Source organism: Rhinichthys klamathensis, unplaced genomic scaffold (assembly GCF_029890125.1).
Source record: "Rhinichthys klamathensis goyatoka isolate OS25496 unplaced genomic scaffold, OSU_Roscu_1.1 h1tg000244l_1, whole genome shotgun sequence".
Lineage (NCBI taxonomy): Eukaryota > Metazoa > Chordata > Actinopteri > Cypriniformes > Leuciscidae > Rhinichthys > Rhinichthys klamathensis.
In genome coordinates this window covers 1,682,137-1,700,613 of record NW_026606766.1, presented here as the reverse complement: position 1 = coordinate 1,700,613, position 18,477 = coordinate 1,682,137, and positions in this window count along the sequence as shown.

Sequence of the window (18,477 nt, the reverse complement as noted above, 5' to 3'; positions counted from 1 at the left end):
CTGTCTTTGAGTGAGTCATTAAACCGTTCATTCAACGAAAACGTTCAAAAAAGCTAATTCCTTAAATGATATATGTAATGAAACAAGGCGTTAATAATTTTTTTTTAATTTGAGCTCCACTTTTCAAGGCTCAGCTGGCCAGCAATGCTTCACTTAATAGAGACCAATGCGTGACTCGCTGCTTTCCCCCCACGGCTTCCTCACGCTGTGTAACGCTGACCAGCGCTGACGCCAGTCATGGTAAATAGCCTACCCTTACACGTTAAAAGGATGATACGACAAATATTTCGCTTTCCTTGGAAACGGCAACCTTTTCACGAATATACATGACTTGACTTCAAAGACAGACGCAGGTAATCGCACGCGCTCAGTCGATCTCATTCACTGTCTGTTTAGGCTTAAGTCCAAATCCACGAAGCCTCTGTACTAGAGCTGTCACGATAACTACTTTTTGTTGTGCGATATATTGCACCAAAATTAATTGCGATAAACGATATTATTGTAATTTTCAGACCATTTTATGCCACTGATTACATAATGACAATATAATAGCATAATAATGCAAGTACACTTGTTACAAAGAAAAAAGAACATTTTATTCTTATTCTATTCAATATTTAGACATTGTGAAATGTGAAAAAATATATCCCAAATAAATAAAACAAGTAAATAAATACACTTTCGTTAACAAAAAAGTGCAAGGTATCAAGAACTAGATCAAAACAAAGTAATATGTCAATTTAAACTTTTAAAGTGTCTCACACAAATGCTGGTTTTTCGACTGTGTATAATGGCTGCATTTCTTTTAGCTATATAGCGAGTTACGCTATCCGTGTGCGCCATTTCACGCTGACACGTTTATATTTGCACTGTCGGGAAAAGTCATCTGCAACAGATAACTGTCTGGAAGAAGGCCCCTCTCCAACTCCAGCTGCAGTTGTTGTTCCCAGGTTGAAAAACTGGGTGGGATGGTTATGTTTTAGGTGCGATTTTAACTTTGTTGTGTTGCCTCTTTTCGTTGCTACTGTTTTAAAACACAGTCGACGTACCGGCTCGTTCACGTTAATTAGCTCTCCTCTCTCGTTCGGCTTAAAGCCAAAATGTTCCCACACCGGAGTTGAAGATTGCGGCTTTGAAATCAATTCCATGTTGGACTCGTTCTTCCTAACTGGCTCGCTGTAGATGTCACGAAACAGAACACTTTAAAATGCAGTTGGTTCACGCCTTCTCTTCACCTGACGGTGTCCGCTCTCTCTCTCTCTGTGTGTGTGTGTGTGTGTGTGTGGACACTCTGCATGAGCCCCGCCTCCGAGGCTCTGACACAGAGTGCAGACAAGATGACAGAGGCAGCGCGATCAACTAAAATGTTGGTGTCTTGGTGACATTCATTTTAATGTGAAAATGAATCGAATTATTATTTTTAATAATAAAACAAATTATCAGTTGCAATATATCGCGGCACCAAAAATGATCGCGCTCATTTCCATATATCGTGTGATAAGTCGATATATTGACTATCGCGACAGCTCTACTCTGTACAAATCATCATGATAAACAGTCTCGTTATCATTATTAACTTATTTAACATTCAATACACATGGTACGAACTACGAAGGGTGGCCTTATGAAAAAAGAAAACGCGGTTTGGCGGTTACTTGCATTCCTCTGCGGTTGGCCTGTCAGTAGCGCGGTACCGCAATATTGCGTTTATCGCGACAGCCCTACCGGTGAGTGATGTAGATGAGTGATATGACCGACTGCTGCGCTTGATTAACTGAGAGAACGAGCAGAGAGAGTGAAAGCCCCGGCCTCGCGCGAGCTCTCTTGCCGTCTTCTAACTGTCTTGCTCTCTCTCCCTCGCGCATATTAATGAATTGAGTTGACTGAATATCTTTGAGAATACACGATGGTAAAGGTCGGAAGACATAAGTTTTTTTTTCCTAAACTACCGCTGGGGGGTAGATGAACTTATCTTCAATGGCACCATTTATTTTCAAGTATTACAGCTGTATCTTAATGCCGTCTTTTTATGATTGAAAGCCAGTATCACTCATATTATATCTACTGATGTCTCGATGAAAATGATTTCCCCCCAAATTTTAAACATTAGGCTTCAAAAAATATAAAAACCTTTAATTTAAGTGAACTTAAAACAATCCTCACTTAAACCCATAATAAATGTCATTTACCTGTACCATACAGAAATTGAATAAGGTTATAAAACAGTCCGCACATTCATTTTATGAAATATAGATTAATCCTTATCAAAGCTACAAGCGTCCTTTGGTCGAGGGCAGTTAGTAATTTTCTGTTCTTTCGGTTAACTTTACTGACAGAATTAATGGCTCCTGTCACTTTAAGATCTGCCGCTGCTGACAGGATCTCAAGCATTTCGTTCTCTCACTACTATTTACTTCCATTTAAGATTGTATTTAACTCATTTAAGACTGTTCTTGTGAGGATACTCGACAAAACTGACATTTTGGCATAAATGTGTGTTATTGTTCGTTCAAGCGCGAAAGAACTCGATACTGGCGCGCGTCTTTCTGTGCGTCTCGTGTGTGTGTGTGTGTGTGTGTGTGTGTGTGTGTGCGCGCGCGCGAGTCAGGAGGACATTCACTGAAAGCGCGTTCTCTTTTGTCTTGTCGCGCATGAGTAGTTCAGTGTTTCCCCTAGAAATTTTTCCAGCAGCGGTGCTGTCACGTGCCGGAGGATGTTACCAAGTCGCGCGGGGGAGTCCGGGGGCATGTACCTCCGGAAGATTTTTTTTTTTTTTATAAATAACCCCTTAAACCATGACTTCTGGCAAGTTTTGTGGATAGAAATCGATATTTTGAGACATACAAATATGACATACCATCAACAGATCGGCGTTCGTAGATTGACTGGTAGAGACTCTTTTTCAAAGATGGCTTCTGCCTGTATACGCGAAGTTGACTGTATGTATAAAATATCTTCTTATTAAACTGTCTGGACACTGACAAAGTTCTCAATGCTTCGGTTTGAAGGTAGGGACCCTCATTATGCTACCGTGCTAGTGTGGGGCTATTTTGAGCCTTGTTAGTGGTATTAACAAGCGATTTTTATTTGTCATTGATCTATGCCCAATATACTAGCGTTATACTAGCTTTATAGGCTAAACTGTTTTTAGAGATAAAACTATTTACATTCGCTAATCATGAAAACAAATCTCAGATAACGGTTGACTAGGTAACAATGTGTAATTAGACCAAAGGTTCATTTTGCGCCGGAGTTCTCCTTTAATGGCAAAGGCCACACCCAATCTGTGAGCACTTAATTTTTCTAACATTTTTAAAATCAAAAGTTTTATGTTAACATTATTTAATGCACAATGAATGAAGTGAACAAACATGAACAATCAAGTGTTTGTATTAAATAACATTCACAAACATTATATAATATATTGTTCCCTCAATGTGTTGATATTAGATAACGCATTAAGTAATGTTAATGAATGGTGTCTTATTGTAGTGTTACCAAACAATACAGGAGATAAAACGTGTTTTATTTGACTTGACTGTACTTTTATTTAATCCAAAACTGTGTTCATATTTAATTTTAAAAGGCTTTTTAAACCTGCTAAGAGTTATCCAGCCTAGAATAAGCCTAGAACTGCTTTTCTGATGGACTAATAATGAGATAAACAGTAGCCTACTCGGGTGTCGGTCCGATACTGTGCTCATGTACTCCTACTCGCAAAACTACCACGATACAACCGCACCCGAGTCCACTTTAGGGGCCGTTCACATATCGCGTTTTTTGCGCGCAAATTCGTCATTTCAATTGTAGGTGCGCGTGGCGACGAGATGAAAACATCGTAACATCTCATCTCAACAGGCCATGTGACAAAAAACAACCGATCAGCTTCGGCCTTTCCATAACAACATCGAAAGCTCGGCCGAACAGCTGATCATAGCTGTACAGCACGGCTTTTTATTTCTCATCTCCATAACACATCTAGTAGTAAAGCTAATGCAAGGGCTAGAAATCAATTGATTCTTTGCTGATACTTCCTCGTCCTCATGGAGAGTGCCGCTTTCTCCTTTCCAAAAGCGCTTGCTCTCCCGTGGCGTCTGTCGTTGCAATGCAACCATGAACAGAGGCGGCCTGGAAAAACGAGCGCGCTTCCAGTGCGCCTACATTTGAAATAACGAATTTGCACGCGCAGAGAAACGTGCTGTTTGAACGACCCCTTATGGCAACGTGACATTAGCCTAATCGAAAATATTTCCATATGTGGCTCTTTCCTCCTTTCTTGTCAACAAGTGGATTCAGAGCCACCGCATTAGCAGCGCCAGCGGTCGCCATGTCTCAGTGTTTTTAGGTGTGTAAGTGAATGTCGTGATATTACTGATCATGTGAAGATTTTGCAGCGGCGCTGAAAATCCAGTGGCGGCGCTGCGCCGCTGCTAAATACATTGTAGAGGAAACACAATGTAGTTTAAAGCATTTTACAGGTTCGCGTTTAAAGTCTGATCATTTCGACGGAGGTGAATCAATCAAAGTTAATTTTTAGCTGGAAGTAACATTATTCAAGAACCGCTATAACGCCAAAACAATCTGTTACCTTAAATTATATGTTTATCTCTGTAAAGCTGCTTTGAAACAATTCATTGTTAAAAGCGCTATATAAATGAAGATGACTTGACTTGACTTGACATTTGCGTGAATAAGAGCGTAAACATAACCCTAGCTAAAGGATGACAGAAACAATGGATGCTGCGTTATTTGCTTAAATATTTTAACACGTTAGCTGGACAAAAATGAATCGCATGCGAAAATAATCATTTTTTCCTCACGGCCGCACGCCGGAGATCCGGCACGGTGCCGGAATACTTTAAGCCCTGTATATAGCAGAAAAATAAAATATTGCAATGTAATTTTTTACCAATATCGTGCAGCCCTAATCCTCGCTATGCATTTTCTATAGAGATATCGACATCGGTAAATATCGGTATCGGCCATATCAGTGTAAATATCGGTTATCGGTATCGACCATATCAGTGTAAATATCGGTTATCGGTATCGACCATATCAGTGTAAATATCGGTTATCGGTATCGACCATATCAGTGTAAATATCGGTTATCGGTATCGGCCATATCACTGTAAATATCGGTTATCGGTATCGACCATATCAGCAATATTAATATCGGCCACAATTTTCACATAGGTGCATCACTAGGAATAAATTTCTGCTCCCGGACTGTGATGGCATTCGAACTTCACGCTTACCCCTTTTCCACCAAGGCAGAGCTGGTGCTGGTTCGGAGCCAGAGCCTAGTTTCAATTCGGTTCTTTGTTTTTCCACACGCAAAGCACCAGCTCCGAACCAGGAAAAGTGGTTCTTAAGTAGCACCAAATCATTGCTGGTCTAGAACAGAGCCAAGTAAGAACCGCTTGCGTCAGGGGCTGGGGGCGGGGTTACCGTGACCAACAAGACGAATAGAAACTAGTGACCGCCATTTTTAAATAGCAGCTAGTCGAGCTAATAGCAGCTTGATTATAATATCAGTCTATGTAAGTTACGGCGAGCTGCACAAACGCGTTGGATTCCGATGTATTTTTGCAAACCATGAGCATCCATAGTAACGCAACGTCCGTTATTGTTGATGGCTTGTTCGAGATGCATCGGAGCGGCGCGGACCGATCGGAGCTGCGCGAGTGTTTGGAGATCATCCGAGTCCTTGTGCTTTTGGATCGCTTTCGCAGTGCTTTGATGTCATGCGGCGATCGATCTGCGAGAAGCCGATGCATCTCGAACAAGCCTGGCGTGTTTGTGTTTGGCGCTACCGCACTAGCGTTGCTGGGCAACATGAGACGTATGCAGTGACGTAAGATCTGGCTCTGTTGTGGCTCTCTAGCCGGTGGAAAGGCAAACCGGTTCTTAGTAAGCTTGTCAGTCGAACCAACTCCGAACCAGCTCTGGCTCTGGCTCTGAACCAGCACCCGGTTCTTGTTGGTGGAAAAGGGGTAGCTGAGGTGTGCGAGAACCCCTGGATCCTGAAGAAAAAAACAGCGTGGAAGCTCACTGAAATCGTTTTTAAATCGTTGCCCGACCTTTTCTGCTCCCGGACTGTGATGGCATTCGAATTCCACGCTGAGGTGTGCGAGAACGCCTAGATCCTAAAAAAAAAAAAAAAAAAAAACAGCGTTGAAGCTCATTGAAATCGTTTTTAAAGACAGCTGCTCCTACAATAAGTGAGGTAGGAGAATTGACAACTATGAAGAATGCAACTGATCATGGACATGAAAAAAATGTACTTGCCAATGATGATTCCAGTGTTTCCCCTACCATTGTTTTGGGGGGGCGGCCCGCCCCCCCAAAACGCCCCCCCTAAAATGCTGACGAAATCCAGTCATAAAAAAGGAATTTAGTGTATAACGCGGAATTTCACGGAACTTGTAAATTTGAGGAAAAAATAGAAAGCAGTTCAGTACACTTGAAATCAAATCGCGATGTAGACTAGTGTGTGTGAATATTAAAACACAACGACTATTTAAATACGAACCCTGCATGTTCTCTGTGAATGAATGGTGCCGCCGACGCGCAGTTTCATTTACCACACACACACACACACACACTAAAGCACGTGTGACGCTTGCGCTGTTTTTTGGCCTATATGAAGACACAAATGCATGAAGTTCCTCTCCAGGCTCTAGATCCACTCTGAAAGTCACTTCGTGATCATTTCACGCTTCATTTGAGAAAAACTATCATCATGACATAAACCGTAGACTGTGTAAACACACAGAAACTCAAAAGGTCTTCACGGCAACCCGTCAAAATAAAAGTTCGGTTTAAACTGACAGAAATATATAACTGTTGTACATTAGAATTTAGATATGTCCCAATGTAATAATACACTAATCCAAATAAATTATCATCAAATTATCATGAAATTTTTAAGGAAGAATCCATGTTTTAATTTTAACAGTAAAGCTCATTGTGCAGCAAGTTATTTGACAAAAAGTTAATTTAATTTCATATGATTGAAATTGATAAATGATAAAATGTGTGTTTTATGTCTTCATTTTATTACCAGAAAAAACACAACACAGAATTAGTGTGAATTTTTTTTCATATATTTAAAAAAACATTTTTTTTATAAGTTTAATGATTCATAATACATGATTTCAATTAATTAGACATGCTTTTTGATTGCAAAAAAAAATTACACCACGTATCCGCAACACTAGCAGTCACGGTATGACTAATTTTATTTCACGGTAACGATATATTCCACGATATAGTTTTATATATGTAGTTATTCTCGAAAAATCAACAAAAAGGGCTTTGTATAATAAATAAACCCAAATACTTTAGAAATGAAAAGTACTTCACATTGTTTTCTGTTTCTCTTATTTGGTAAATTATTTCTTTGGTAACCTATTTAGATAGCTAAATATAAACAAAACACACTCATCAACTTTTAGATGAACTTCCCCCAACTGATTGATATTAAATACAACTCATAGGTGCAATTAAACTTTAAATAAAGTGTTTCTGAATAATTTTTCAATCTCATGTTATGCTTTACTACTTCAATCAGTTTATAAAATCTGAATATTTTATATTGAACTATTCTATTCATGATAAATTAGTTATTTCCTTTTAATTTTGTAGGATAGTAATACTAGTTATGTTTAAATGTGTTCCCCGGTACATTTGTGCCATGTCTGCTTAGGCTACACTGCGTTTTTAAGGGGCTTGTTTTGCTCTTTTTGTGAAATCTGGCAACCCGTCACACCCTGCGCTTTAATCAATAGAAGTTCAGAAGTGACTAGAAGGAGAGCAGCAGTTTGAAAACCGAACAGCAGCTACTGTTAGTGTTGACAAAGTAGCCTAGTTTAAATTTAGGGATGCACGATGATATCGGGACAACATCGGTATCGGCCGATAAAAGCTTAAAATGACCATCATCGGCATCGGCCGATATGAATATTTCTGCCGATGAGCCTTGCCGATAGGGTGGCGTGTTTCCTATGCGCACGTGACGCGAACGAAGCATGAGCGCCAGCAACTTAAACTTCCAACTAGGGGTGTGCGTCTCACGGTTTTTGATCGTGGACGATTAAAATGTCTCCACGATCTGCTTTTGAAGAAAAATCATAGTATCGTGCATTCTATCAGTTCAGTTCTGGCGCCTTCGTCTCAACATACTGTACAACGCGACGTACATTCACATCACATCACATGTAAACGCAGAGGTAGAGTTACACTCACAGGACACTGCAATTCACAAAAGTTCATTATTTGCATGTGCGTCAAAGTCTTGCTAGGTAAACATATCATTCACGTGCTGATGCGCTGTTCTTACATCCGCTTTTCTGAGCGCGTTACACCCGACGCTCACAGGAACTAAAAGCCTGTCACAGCGCCTGCATACTGGACTAATGTTTCGAGTCTTATTGCGCTGATACTGTCAAATACACACACGGTTTACATAAACAAAGTTGGTTATGTCTAAAGTGAAAGCAAACAGAGAAAATCTGCTTGTCAAATGTGTGTATATTAGACGCGTCGCATGCAGTTCTTAAAGAGACAGTATAATATGCTGCTGCTTGTCCTTAAAGAGATACTGCACCCAGAAATAAAAATTCTGTCATTATTTACTCAATCTAATGTTGTTCCAAACCTGTATTCATTTCTTTCTTGTGCTTAAATATACTATGGAAGTCACTGAAGTACAGCAACTGTTTGGTTAGCCACATTCTTCCAAATAACTTTTATAATTTCAACAGAAGAAAGAAACTTGAGAGAGTAAATGATGACAATTTAAATTTTGGGGAGAACTATCTCGTTAATGTTAATAAAACAACAAAACACAGAGGAAATCACTCACTGCTCTTGACTGAGAACTTTAATAGAAGCTTTAATAAGCTTTTTTTGCACTTAAAAAAAACACACAAATATATCGGTATCGGCATCGGGCAAAATTAGTCTGAAAATATCGGCATATCGAATATCGGCCAAAATCCTATATCGTGCATCCCTATTTAAATTATACACACCTGTAACTGCGTCATTATTTGACCATAGCCCGGTGAACACCGCGCTCCCTCAGTGCGTGTGCACGCGCGCGTCTTCTGCATCAGTAAAATGCGATCGGTTAATTTGAGTGTCAAGCTGTAATCACGGATCGAATCAAAGGAAGATTTTATCAGCTGGTTCGGTGGCCAATTGTTTGGAGTTAGAAATATATAACTCGCGATGCATATTTATTAGGCCTAATTTTGCCTCAGATAGGCTACAGGCAGGGTTCCCACGCGTCCTGGAAAACGAAAGACCAATTTTCCAGTCCTGGAAAACACATGGAAAATGGGAAAAAAAGTAAAATGTCCTGGAAACGTTTGTGTTGTCCTGGAAAATAATTTTCCCTCCTTGTGGATGAACGCAAACGGGTTAAACATTTTACGCATGAATGTCTGTTTTCAGCTGCCTTCAACGGGTAATATTGGGCGAAAGCGCTTGTCTGCTTTCATTTCTGCATGTTGCCAGCACAGCGCCCCACGTGACACAAACCTGCCAATATGTATGCATTTTGCGTAGCAACAGGCCGGGATCACCCAATGGGCATTATGGGCACGGGCCCAGAGGGCCCATGCACACTTGGGGCCCAAGCGAGTGGAATGATTTTTTTGTTTCGTTTTTTTACATTTCCGATAGCGGAGCGTACATTTGCACTACGTGCCTGTCTTTTTAGCAAAAATATACCCTTCACTAAATATCTACAGTGTCGTCGGGCGTGTGGTGCTTGAAAGCAGCTTTTGACGCGTTCGACCCGAGTTCGAATCCGCCTTTTGCCGAACTCTCTCTTCTCCCTTTTCCCAACACATGAGATGTAAAATGTATAGCCTATACCATAAAGGTCTCTAGCGTTATATTTTGCCAACGAACTAACATCGAAACCGTGATATGGCTTTGTGCCTTTATAAAACAGCACATGACTGTAATTAAAGGTCCCGTTCTTCGCGATTCCATTTTTCAAACTTTAATTAGTGTGTAATGTTGCTGTTAGAGCATAAATAATACCTGTAAAATTATAAAGCTCAAAGTTCAATGCCTAGCGAGATATTTTATTAAACAGAAGTCCCCTTTCAAAGCATTCAGCGAATGGCCGGTTTGGACTACATCCCTCTACTTCCGTTTTTAATGACGTAACTAGAACAGTTTTTTGACTAATCTCCGCCCACAGGAATACACAAAAAAAGGGGGCGTGGTCTTGTTGCGCTCCCACGGAGAAGCACTTCAGCTGCGCATGCATCTCCAATTTATGGTAAGAGGCGTGACCTTTCCGGGCATCGTGCGATGAGCTGCTGTCGAATCACAACACAGGAACCGCTGGCACAATCAGAACTCGTTACGTATTTCTGAAGGAGGGACTTCATAGAACAAGGAAGTCATCAGGCCGTTTTTTGGACAGTGAAAACAATAAAAATACTGTGTTTTTTTACACGCGAAACATGAACACATGTTATATTGCACACTGTAAACACAATCAAAGCTTCAAAAAAACATGAAGAACGGGACCTTTAAGTAGCCTATATAGCCATTCTGTTTGTGCAGCGTGATTTAAAGAAAACTGCGCTCTTTGCTCACACGATCAGCATGGTTATTTGGCGTTTTCTCCAAAATAAAAGCTCGAAGGTTTATTTCTTGCAAGTGAAGAAATTAGGACTAAAGTATTGTAATGTTCCTATACAATAGTGTAAGTAAAATACATTTTTGTAATATTAATTTTCATTTATACAGTACATTTATAGGCTATATGGATTTTACGTAATAGGAATAATTATATAAATCATTATTACATTATTGTAATAATCGTTTGGCATCCTAAAACAGCAGTGACAATGTAATGTAGACTGAGACTCTATATAATAACTAAAAAGATGTTTGATCCCTCTTTAATGTCCAGGTACAAGTCAATGCTTTTCCTTTGTTCAATGTTACAGTTCATGGGTTGGAGCCGGTTAAAGCTCTTAATTTTGAGCTCTCAAAGTGCACCAGACTGATGCATTTAACCTTAAAATGTACAAAAATTTCTTGCGGGGGAGCATGCCCCCGAACCCCCCTAGAGAGACAGAGGTAAAACCAACATAGTTTTACAAAATCCTATGACAAAGAACAATAATTTATGAACTTTACACCACAAAAACAATGTTTCTTTTAAATCACTAAAACTGTTAATGCCAAATTAAAATTGGACAAACTATACTATACAGCTAACTATATTTTACTCACCCCTATTTGAGAGCTTTGGCAGAGGAACCGGAAGCAACGCTGTATCCTCTTGACAAGAGCATGAACAATCAAATTAATCACAGTAATATAACGTTGAATACTAATACAGTTTACACAGCCAACTTAATTAAACTGTTCTCACCCTTTTTCTTGTCTGGCAAGGACTCATCCTCCTCAGCAGACAAATCTGACCCTGCCAATATTATATTTGTCACTTATGATATGTGATTGTTTACATTATATGCTGATTGTTTAATTCATGTCCTTAAATAGGACCAAATAAATTACCTTGAACATAATCTTCAAATTTTCTTATTTTCTTCATTCTCTTTTGACTGACTGTGTCCTCCTCTTCAGTTTGAGCTGAAGTGTAATTATATTTTTCACACTCCTGTCGGCTTACTAAAAATCAAGAATGAAAACAAACACTACTAGCGATAATAATACGTATTATAGTATTTTAACTGATTTTTTTTTTGCATGTCAGAAATAACATTCAAAATATTTTTTATCACCTGATGTCACTTTGACTTTAAAAAAACGTGTCTGTGGCACATAAGCGTCTTTTACAACCACAGGAGGACTGGTTGAGCTTTGAATTTGTTAGAGGCCATCGCACCACTTTGGTCTCTAGTGTTGATCCAGTTCAATGGCAAAACTCCTTCGATCTGCTGCCCATTCTCCACCCAACAGCCCGTGCGTATACCATTGCCTGAAACACAATTAGATTATTTAATTTAGAACTACACATTTCCTTTTCTACATGATGCTAACAGTTAGGGCTGTCGCGGTGAAGGAATTTCCCTTGCGGTAATTTTGAGCGGCTCAATAGCGCGATATGCGGTATTACCGCCATTTATTTATTTATATTTATTTTTGCTATATAAATACGTGTTATGATGTGGTCAGCAAACACAAAAACTAGAGCCAGACCGATATGGATTTTTGGGGGCCGATACCGATAAAAAAAAAGCCAGATACAGATATCTCAGCCGATATTATTTATGTGTATATTATAATACAGTAGCAATTTTATGTATGTGTATTATAGTACAGTACCAGTCAAAAGTTTGGACACACTTTCCTATTGGTGTGTACAAACTTTTGATGGGTACTGTATATAGAATACACAGTATAAACAGAATAAATATATAAACGTTTTGCAATGATCACTCAAATGTGGTAATCAAGCACTTGTGTGACAAAGATATGTAATGGAGACAGGGTGAATGATAGAATGAGAATGATACATTTGAGCTGTAACCAAACTAGTTTGCATTGCATGTTATATTATATTCTAAATACTGTTGCATAATCTTCACTAACGACTGTCTTTTAATTTAGTCACGTTATATAAAACATAACATATCAATAAATATATCAAAAGTGTCACTGACAAAACCTTATTATTCAATTCAATTCAAATGTATTTGTATAGCGCTTTTCACAATACAAATTGTTTCAAAGCAGCTTTACAGAAAGTGCATTTCAGAAATGTACATATAAAAAATACAGTTAGTTAATCGTGTATTAATTTAATGTAAAATATTATCTTCTATTTTTAGTCTTAATTCCTCTAATCTCTACCAGTGGAGGAAGAACTCAGATATTTTTAGTAAAGTCCCTGGATCAGACCAGAGGACACTGTCACACCTGCTGCCCTCTCCACTAACTTCACTTTCTCATCATTAATATATATATAATAAAAATAAAAAATACCATAAAAGTAGTTCACGACTTTTACAGATTTTCCTGTTTAAATGAACTATCTTTTTAATATGGATAATTCCCGAAACAACAGTCCTGCTAAACAGACAATAAAAACAGCATATGTATGATTAAGGAAACTTTTGAGACTTACTGAAAGCAGAATCTGTTCCCTCTTCCTCACATACAGTATGCTTTTATTGTCCTGAGAGTCGAACCTGATTGGTCAAGGCTGCACTACCACTTAAAGGGATAGTTCAATCAAAAATGAAAATTCGGTCATCATTTACTCATCCTCAAGTTGTTCCAAAACTGTATTTCTTTCTTCTGCTGAATATAAAAGAATATATTTTAAAGAATATGTGTAACCAGACAGTTGATGGGCCCCATTGACTTCCATAGTATGTGGAAAAAATACTATGGAAGTCTAAGTGATCAACTGTTTGGTTACCGTCATTCTTCAAAATATCTTCTCGTGTGTTCAGCAGAAGAAAGAAATTCATACAGTTTTGGAACACCTTGATGATGACATGTAAATGATGACAGAATTTTCATTTTGTCTGTTTAAAGAAACCTTCCCTCAGGCCATGGCTATTCTTTTATTCCATCACCCTCCCATTCTCACATGACCCAGATGAGCATAGAAGACTGACTTGAACACTTCCTCTTCACCCTATTTCATTTCACTTTGCTTTAGAAAAAAAAACTGGTCAGAATGGGGCTCATTATGACTGACAGGGAGTTAAGGATTGTACGGTAGAACTTTCCAGAAATTATTTACGTATATACTTTTTCCTATTCCAATCTAATTTACATAGTTTCACGCTGATTTAGAGGCAATGATAGCAGATAAGTGCACTTAAAAATTATTACAGCTGAACACACTTAACAAATCCTTAAAATGTGATGTTCGGTGAAAATCTGCCATCGCACAAAATCAGGATATTTTCCAGTCAAATGGTTATTCGGACAAATGTCAGTCTGATTAACTATGAGAACTTATTTATGTTAAAAAGCCATGAGTTTTGAAAGCTAATATGATTCAACTAAAATGTTATATTATCTGAAGAATGCTATGTTGGTAAGGGTGGTTGCTAGAGTGTTGCAAGTGTTTGCTATAGGGCATAAATAAATAATTCTATTCATTTAATGCTGAGCCCTGAAAACCAGGTCATTGCAAGAAATCAAACTAGCCAATTAGAAGCAAGCCCACACAACCAGACAAGCCAATTAGAGCACACATCCCACATAGCGACTGGCCAATTGCAGAGCGTGACCCACGCTCCAACTAACCAGTAACAGCAGCTGACTCAGACAATCAGCAATTAACACACAAATCATACTGACCGGTCAATTACAGCAAGCCTCCCACGTATTTATTAACCAATATAGAGAAAGTCCCCTAGAACCCTGCTTATATCGACTTAAATTGACTGAGGTATATCGCCATTGAATAGACCATCTGGCATTATTTGCAGGTTGGCCGTCTATTATTTATCAGCTTGGCCATCTCAGAGCAAATACGCACACGTACACAAAAACACATTGATTAAAGCATTGTCAGTTGAGGCAATAACTGCTGAAACCCAATATAACCCATTTCTGATGTCTGGACTTCTCCAGTATGTGAGTGGGAAGGATAATTGATCCCGCAGGCAGCCAAGAGGAAGAGGCAGAAACAAAAAGAGAATTAGAAAGCACACCTGTAGTCAGAGCCGAATGTGTCACCCAAAAAAACGCAATCCCAACATTCTGCCTTTCAATCTAGCAACAAAATTCACAATGTGGTCTCTCACACCCAAACCCCTCCGCTGGATGCGTATGCAGTTATAAACAACATTTACAGCAGTCAATATATTTTCAGCAAGGTCTTCAAATTTCACTCAAAATATTTCTGCACCGTGCTGTCCAGATAGCGTGCAGGATTGTTCTCTGCATGAGTGCAATTCACAATTTTTCTGATGGTCAAAAATGGTCATAGACCTTTCAGAGAATCAACAGGCCAATTTGTAAAAGTAGGAGTGAAACGAAGTAGTGGAGGCCAGAACTATGATTGTCAAGCAGTTTGGAAACACATGCAGGGTAATTTTCCACTCTTTTGCAGTTATTTGTTTATCAAAATAGTCTAAATTTAAAGAGTAGCGCCGTCAGCACACGCTAGCATCAAACTATTGAAATCTATGTGATGGTGCACACAAAGCTACTGCCTATACAGCGTTCCAAACTAGCCAGTTACAAAAGTTAGGATGCTGCCTTAGGCCCCGTCCACACTACTGCGTTTTCGTTTAAAAACGGAGACCTTTTGCTACGTTTGCACCTCCCGTCCAGACTAAAACGGAAAAAACGAAGACCTAAAACGGAGAAGTTTAGAAACGCTGCAGCTCCGTTTTGCGTTTTGAATCTCCGGAGGGCGTTTTAGTGAAGACGGGACAAAACGGAGGACTTTAGAAACGATGACGCAGAGGCTCACGCTCGGCTCTATGATTGGGTGTCATCAGTCATGACGTATCCTTCCCTGATTCGTCAGCCACCCATCACATGTCAATCCGTTTCCTGTTTACATCGGCACCCGCGTTTTCAGGCGTTTTAATGTGGACGGAGATCAATTCTAATACACAGATAAAACGCTGGTGTGGACGGAGATCGTATTCGTTTTAATTCTCCGTTTTTAAACGAAAACGCAGTAGTGTGGACGGGGCCTTAGAAGGTAGCTGCCTACTTTTTTTGTGTTTTGGAGCTACTATGGTAAATCTGTCGTGGTGATGATTCACTGTAATTGTCACACAGCTTCCTGTTTCTGCCCATTCAGAATCTGAAGGATCTCTTCCGATATTTCCGTTCTTGTCGAAATGCTCACGCTTTACAAATTTACTTTGAAAGTTCCTAGCCGGCTCATGTTCCCTCATTACAACACTCTACACTGCACTTATCCACACCATCTCCTTCCTGTTATCATAGAATATTGCATTCACGACAGCAAATTTTTGAGTAAGGGCAGGAACAGTACCCTCACAAGCTTCAAAGTGTCCACCCCTCATTATACGCTCCAGGAGCAGGGCTCACCTCCACAGATGGCATTTTTTTTTCTAACAAAATTATTACATTTATCTTGCCTAAATGTTTGCGCTCATTGCATTTTTACAATGGGGTAATATTGTTGTTAAGAATTTACACATCACAAGGAAGCTTAATTTAAATTGTTTAATTAAATTGAAAAAAGTAGCACAAATAAATACAATAGAATAAAGATACAAATAAAGACAATTAAAGAGAAAAGTTTTTGAATAGGTCTAACACTAGTATTCATATACAGATACTGAATAAAGTAATCAAATGGAAAATAACACTGGGTAGTATTTTAGTCCTGAATAAATTAAATACATAGGCTATTAAACCTGATTCCTTTAACTTAAAGCCAGCTTTTGTTGTTTTGTCAACAAAATTAATGACAGACACATATGGCTGCCGTCACTTTAAGAGATAGTGCACGGATCCTGGCTGTGTTCATTATACTGGCATGCGTTTTATGCTTATTAAAGACAAAACCGACTATATTTAGAGTATAGCCTACTCACAAAGACCGAAATTGACAATTTTGCGTGTTAAAGCAATATAATCCGCGAAAAATGGTTACTGCCCAGCTGTTTTTGAGGCGGATTTTCTATGAATGTGCGCATAGAAAATAATCTCAGAGAGCGCGCGAGCACGGATTAGTTTAAAATCGCTTGAATGTTTAAACTGGTAAGACTTAAAAAGACTTCAGTCCCGATGCACTGCTGGCCCGATTGTGCAAGTGAATATTCCGTCATGTCCCGACCTTACAGTCAATGGTCCCGACTCCAAAACGCGAGTGTGTATTATCGCCGCAGCGCTTGATGCCTGCCTCGCACAACACATTATGAGAAGAGATAGAAGACGCGCGCGGCACCGCTGAACACTCACGCTGTTTGTGAAATTGCGTCTGGAAGATAGTTGTTAAAAGAATGATTTGATTTTATTATGTGTGGATTACGATTGCGGGAATTTCCCGCATTATAAATGGGAGACCTGCGGGAATGATTAGAATTATGCGCAATACCCGCAATCCCGCGCCGAAATTCGAGCCCTGCATATGTACAGTACTTTTATACTATTTTTAAATTAGTAAGCAAAATGTACTAAACGTAAAACATGGTGTTATAATTATATAAAGTATTGCTTGTGTAACGTAGCGTTAGGCAGAATGAGCTTCAACACTGTCTACACCGGACGCGGCCGTTATTGCTCGCGTCGCAACAGCTGTTTACCCGAGACGCGAAAAAGCGCCCGTTACAAAGCAGAATGGGGCATCAGTTTACTGTCGGAGATATGACGCTCACGCAACGCATTTTAATCAATGTTTCATCAACCAATTGCCTGGATTTAATACATAAAAAGTAAATATAGCAGACAATGTAATCAGGACTTCTCAGCTGCGCGCTTTCCCTATAGTCATCACAAGCTCACACAATATGTGACAGAGGCTGGTAGCAGAGAAATCAATTCTGTGAATTACACAGCGCAAATCAAAAGTAATAGGCTACTACCCACCGGATGAAGAAGGGTTGGCTCTCAACAGAACATAAAATATTCATTTTATTTTATTTTTCGTGTTCGCATTTATGAGGAAAAAACAACGGATGTGACAAGCTCTGAAAGCGGCACTAAAAGACTTTAAAACTTTCACAGAGTCCTCAAAACAGAAAGCACAAAGCCTTTCATTAAAGTGAATTTCGTTTTGTATTAATTGTATCTTAATTTTAATCAATGTTTCATCAACCAATTGCCTGGATTTAATAAGTAAATATAGCAGACAATAAATAATCTCGACTCGGAGGCGCCAGCCGGCGCGTGAACTGCAACTCCTCTTAGAAATTAACCAAAACTCAGCAGAAATATATCTATATTGAAATGTCTACTTTTAAACAGAACAATTCAAAACGAAAGACAGACTGCTCTCTGCTGTAATCCGTATGAAATGCGGTCTTCAGAGAACAGGCCAGAGAGAAATGCACGAGTCAGCGTCGTCAACTTTGCAGCGACACTGACTGAAAACACTTGTTTATTAATAAAAAATTAAAATGTCTCCTTGCTATATTTGATGTATTCACAATCATTACTTTTGCCAGTTCTTTGTGATAGCTTTTATGTGCTTTATTGGCAGCGCCACCCTTACATGAATCACCGCACCAGCATTTTTAAAAATATTAATTTATCGGCCATTATAAAGGCCGATACCGATAGTTAGGAAAATGCCTAATATCGGCCGATAATATCGGCGAGCCGATATATCGGTCGGGCTCTAACAAAAACAATGTAACCGAAACTAAACAGCGTCTCTGCGCATTGAAAGGCTGTCACTCAGCGTGCACATTGTTACGCCAACGGACTGTCTTTGAGTGAGTCATTTAAACCGTTCGAAAACGTTCAAAAAAGCTGATTCCTTAAAATGATAGATGTAATGAAACAAGGTGTTAATTATTT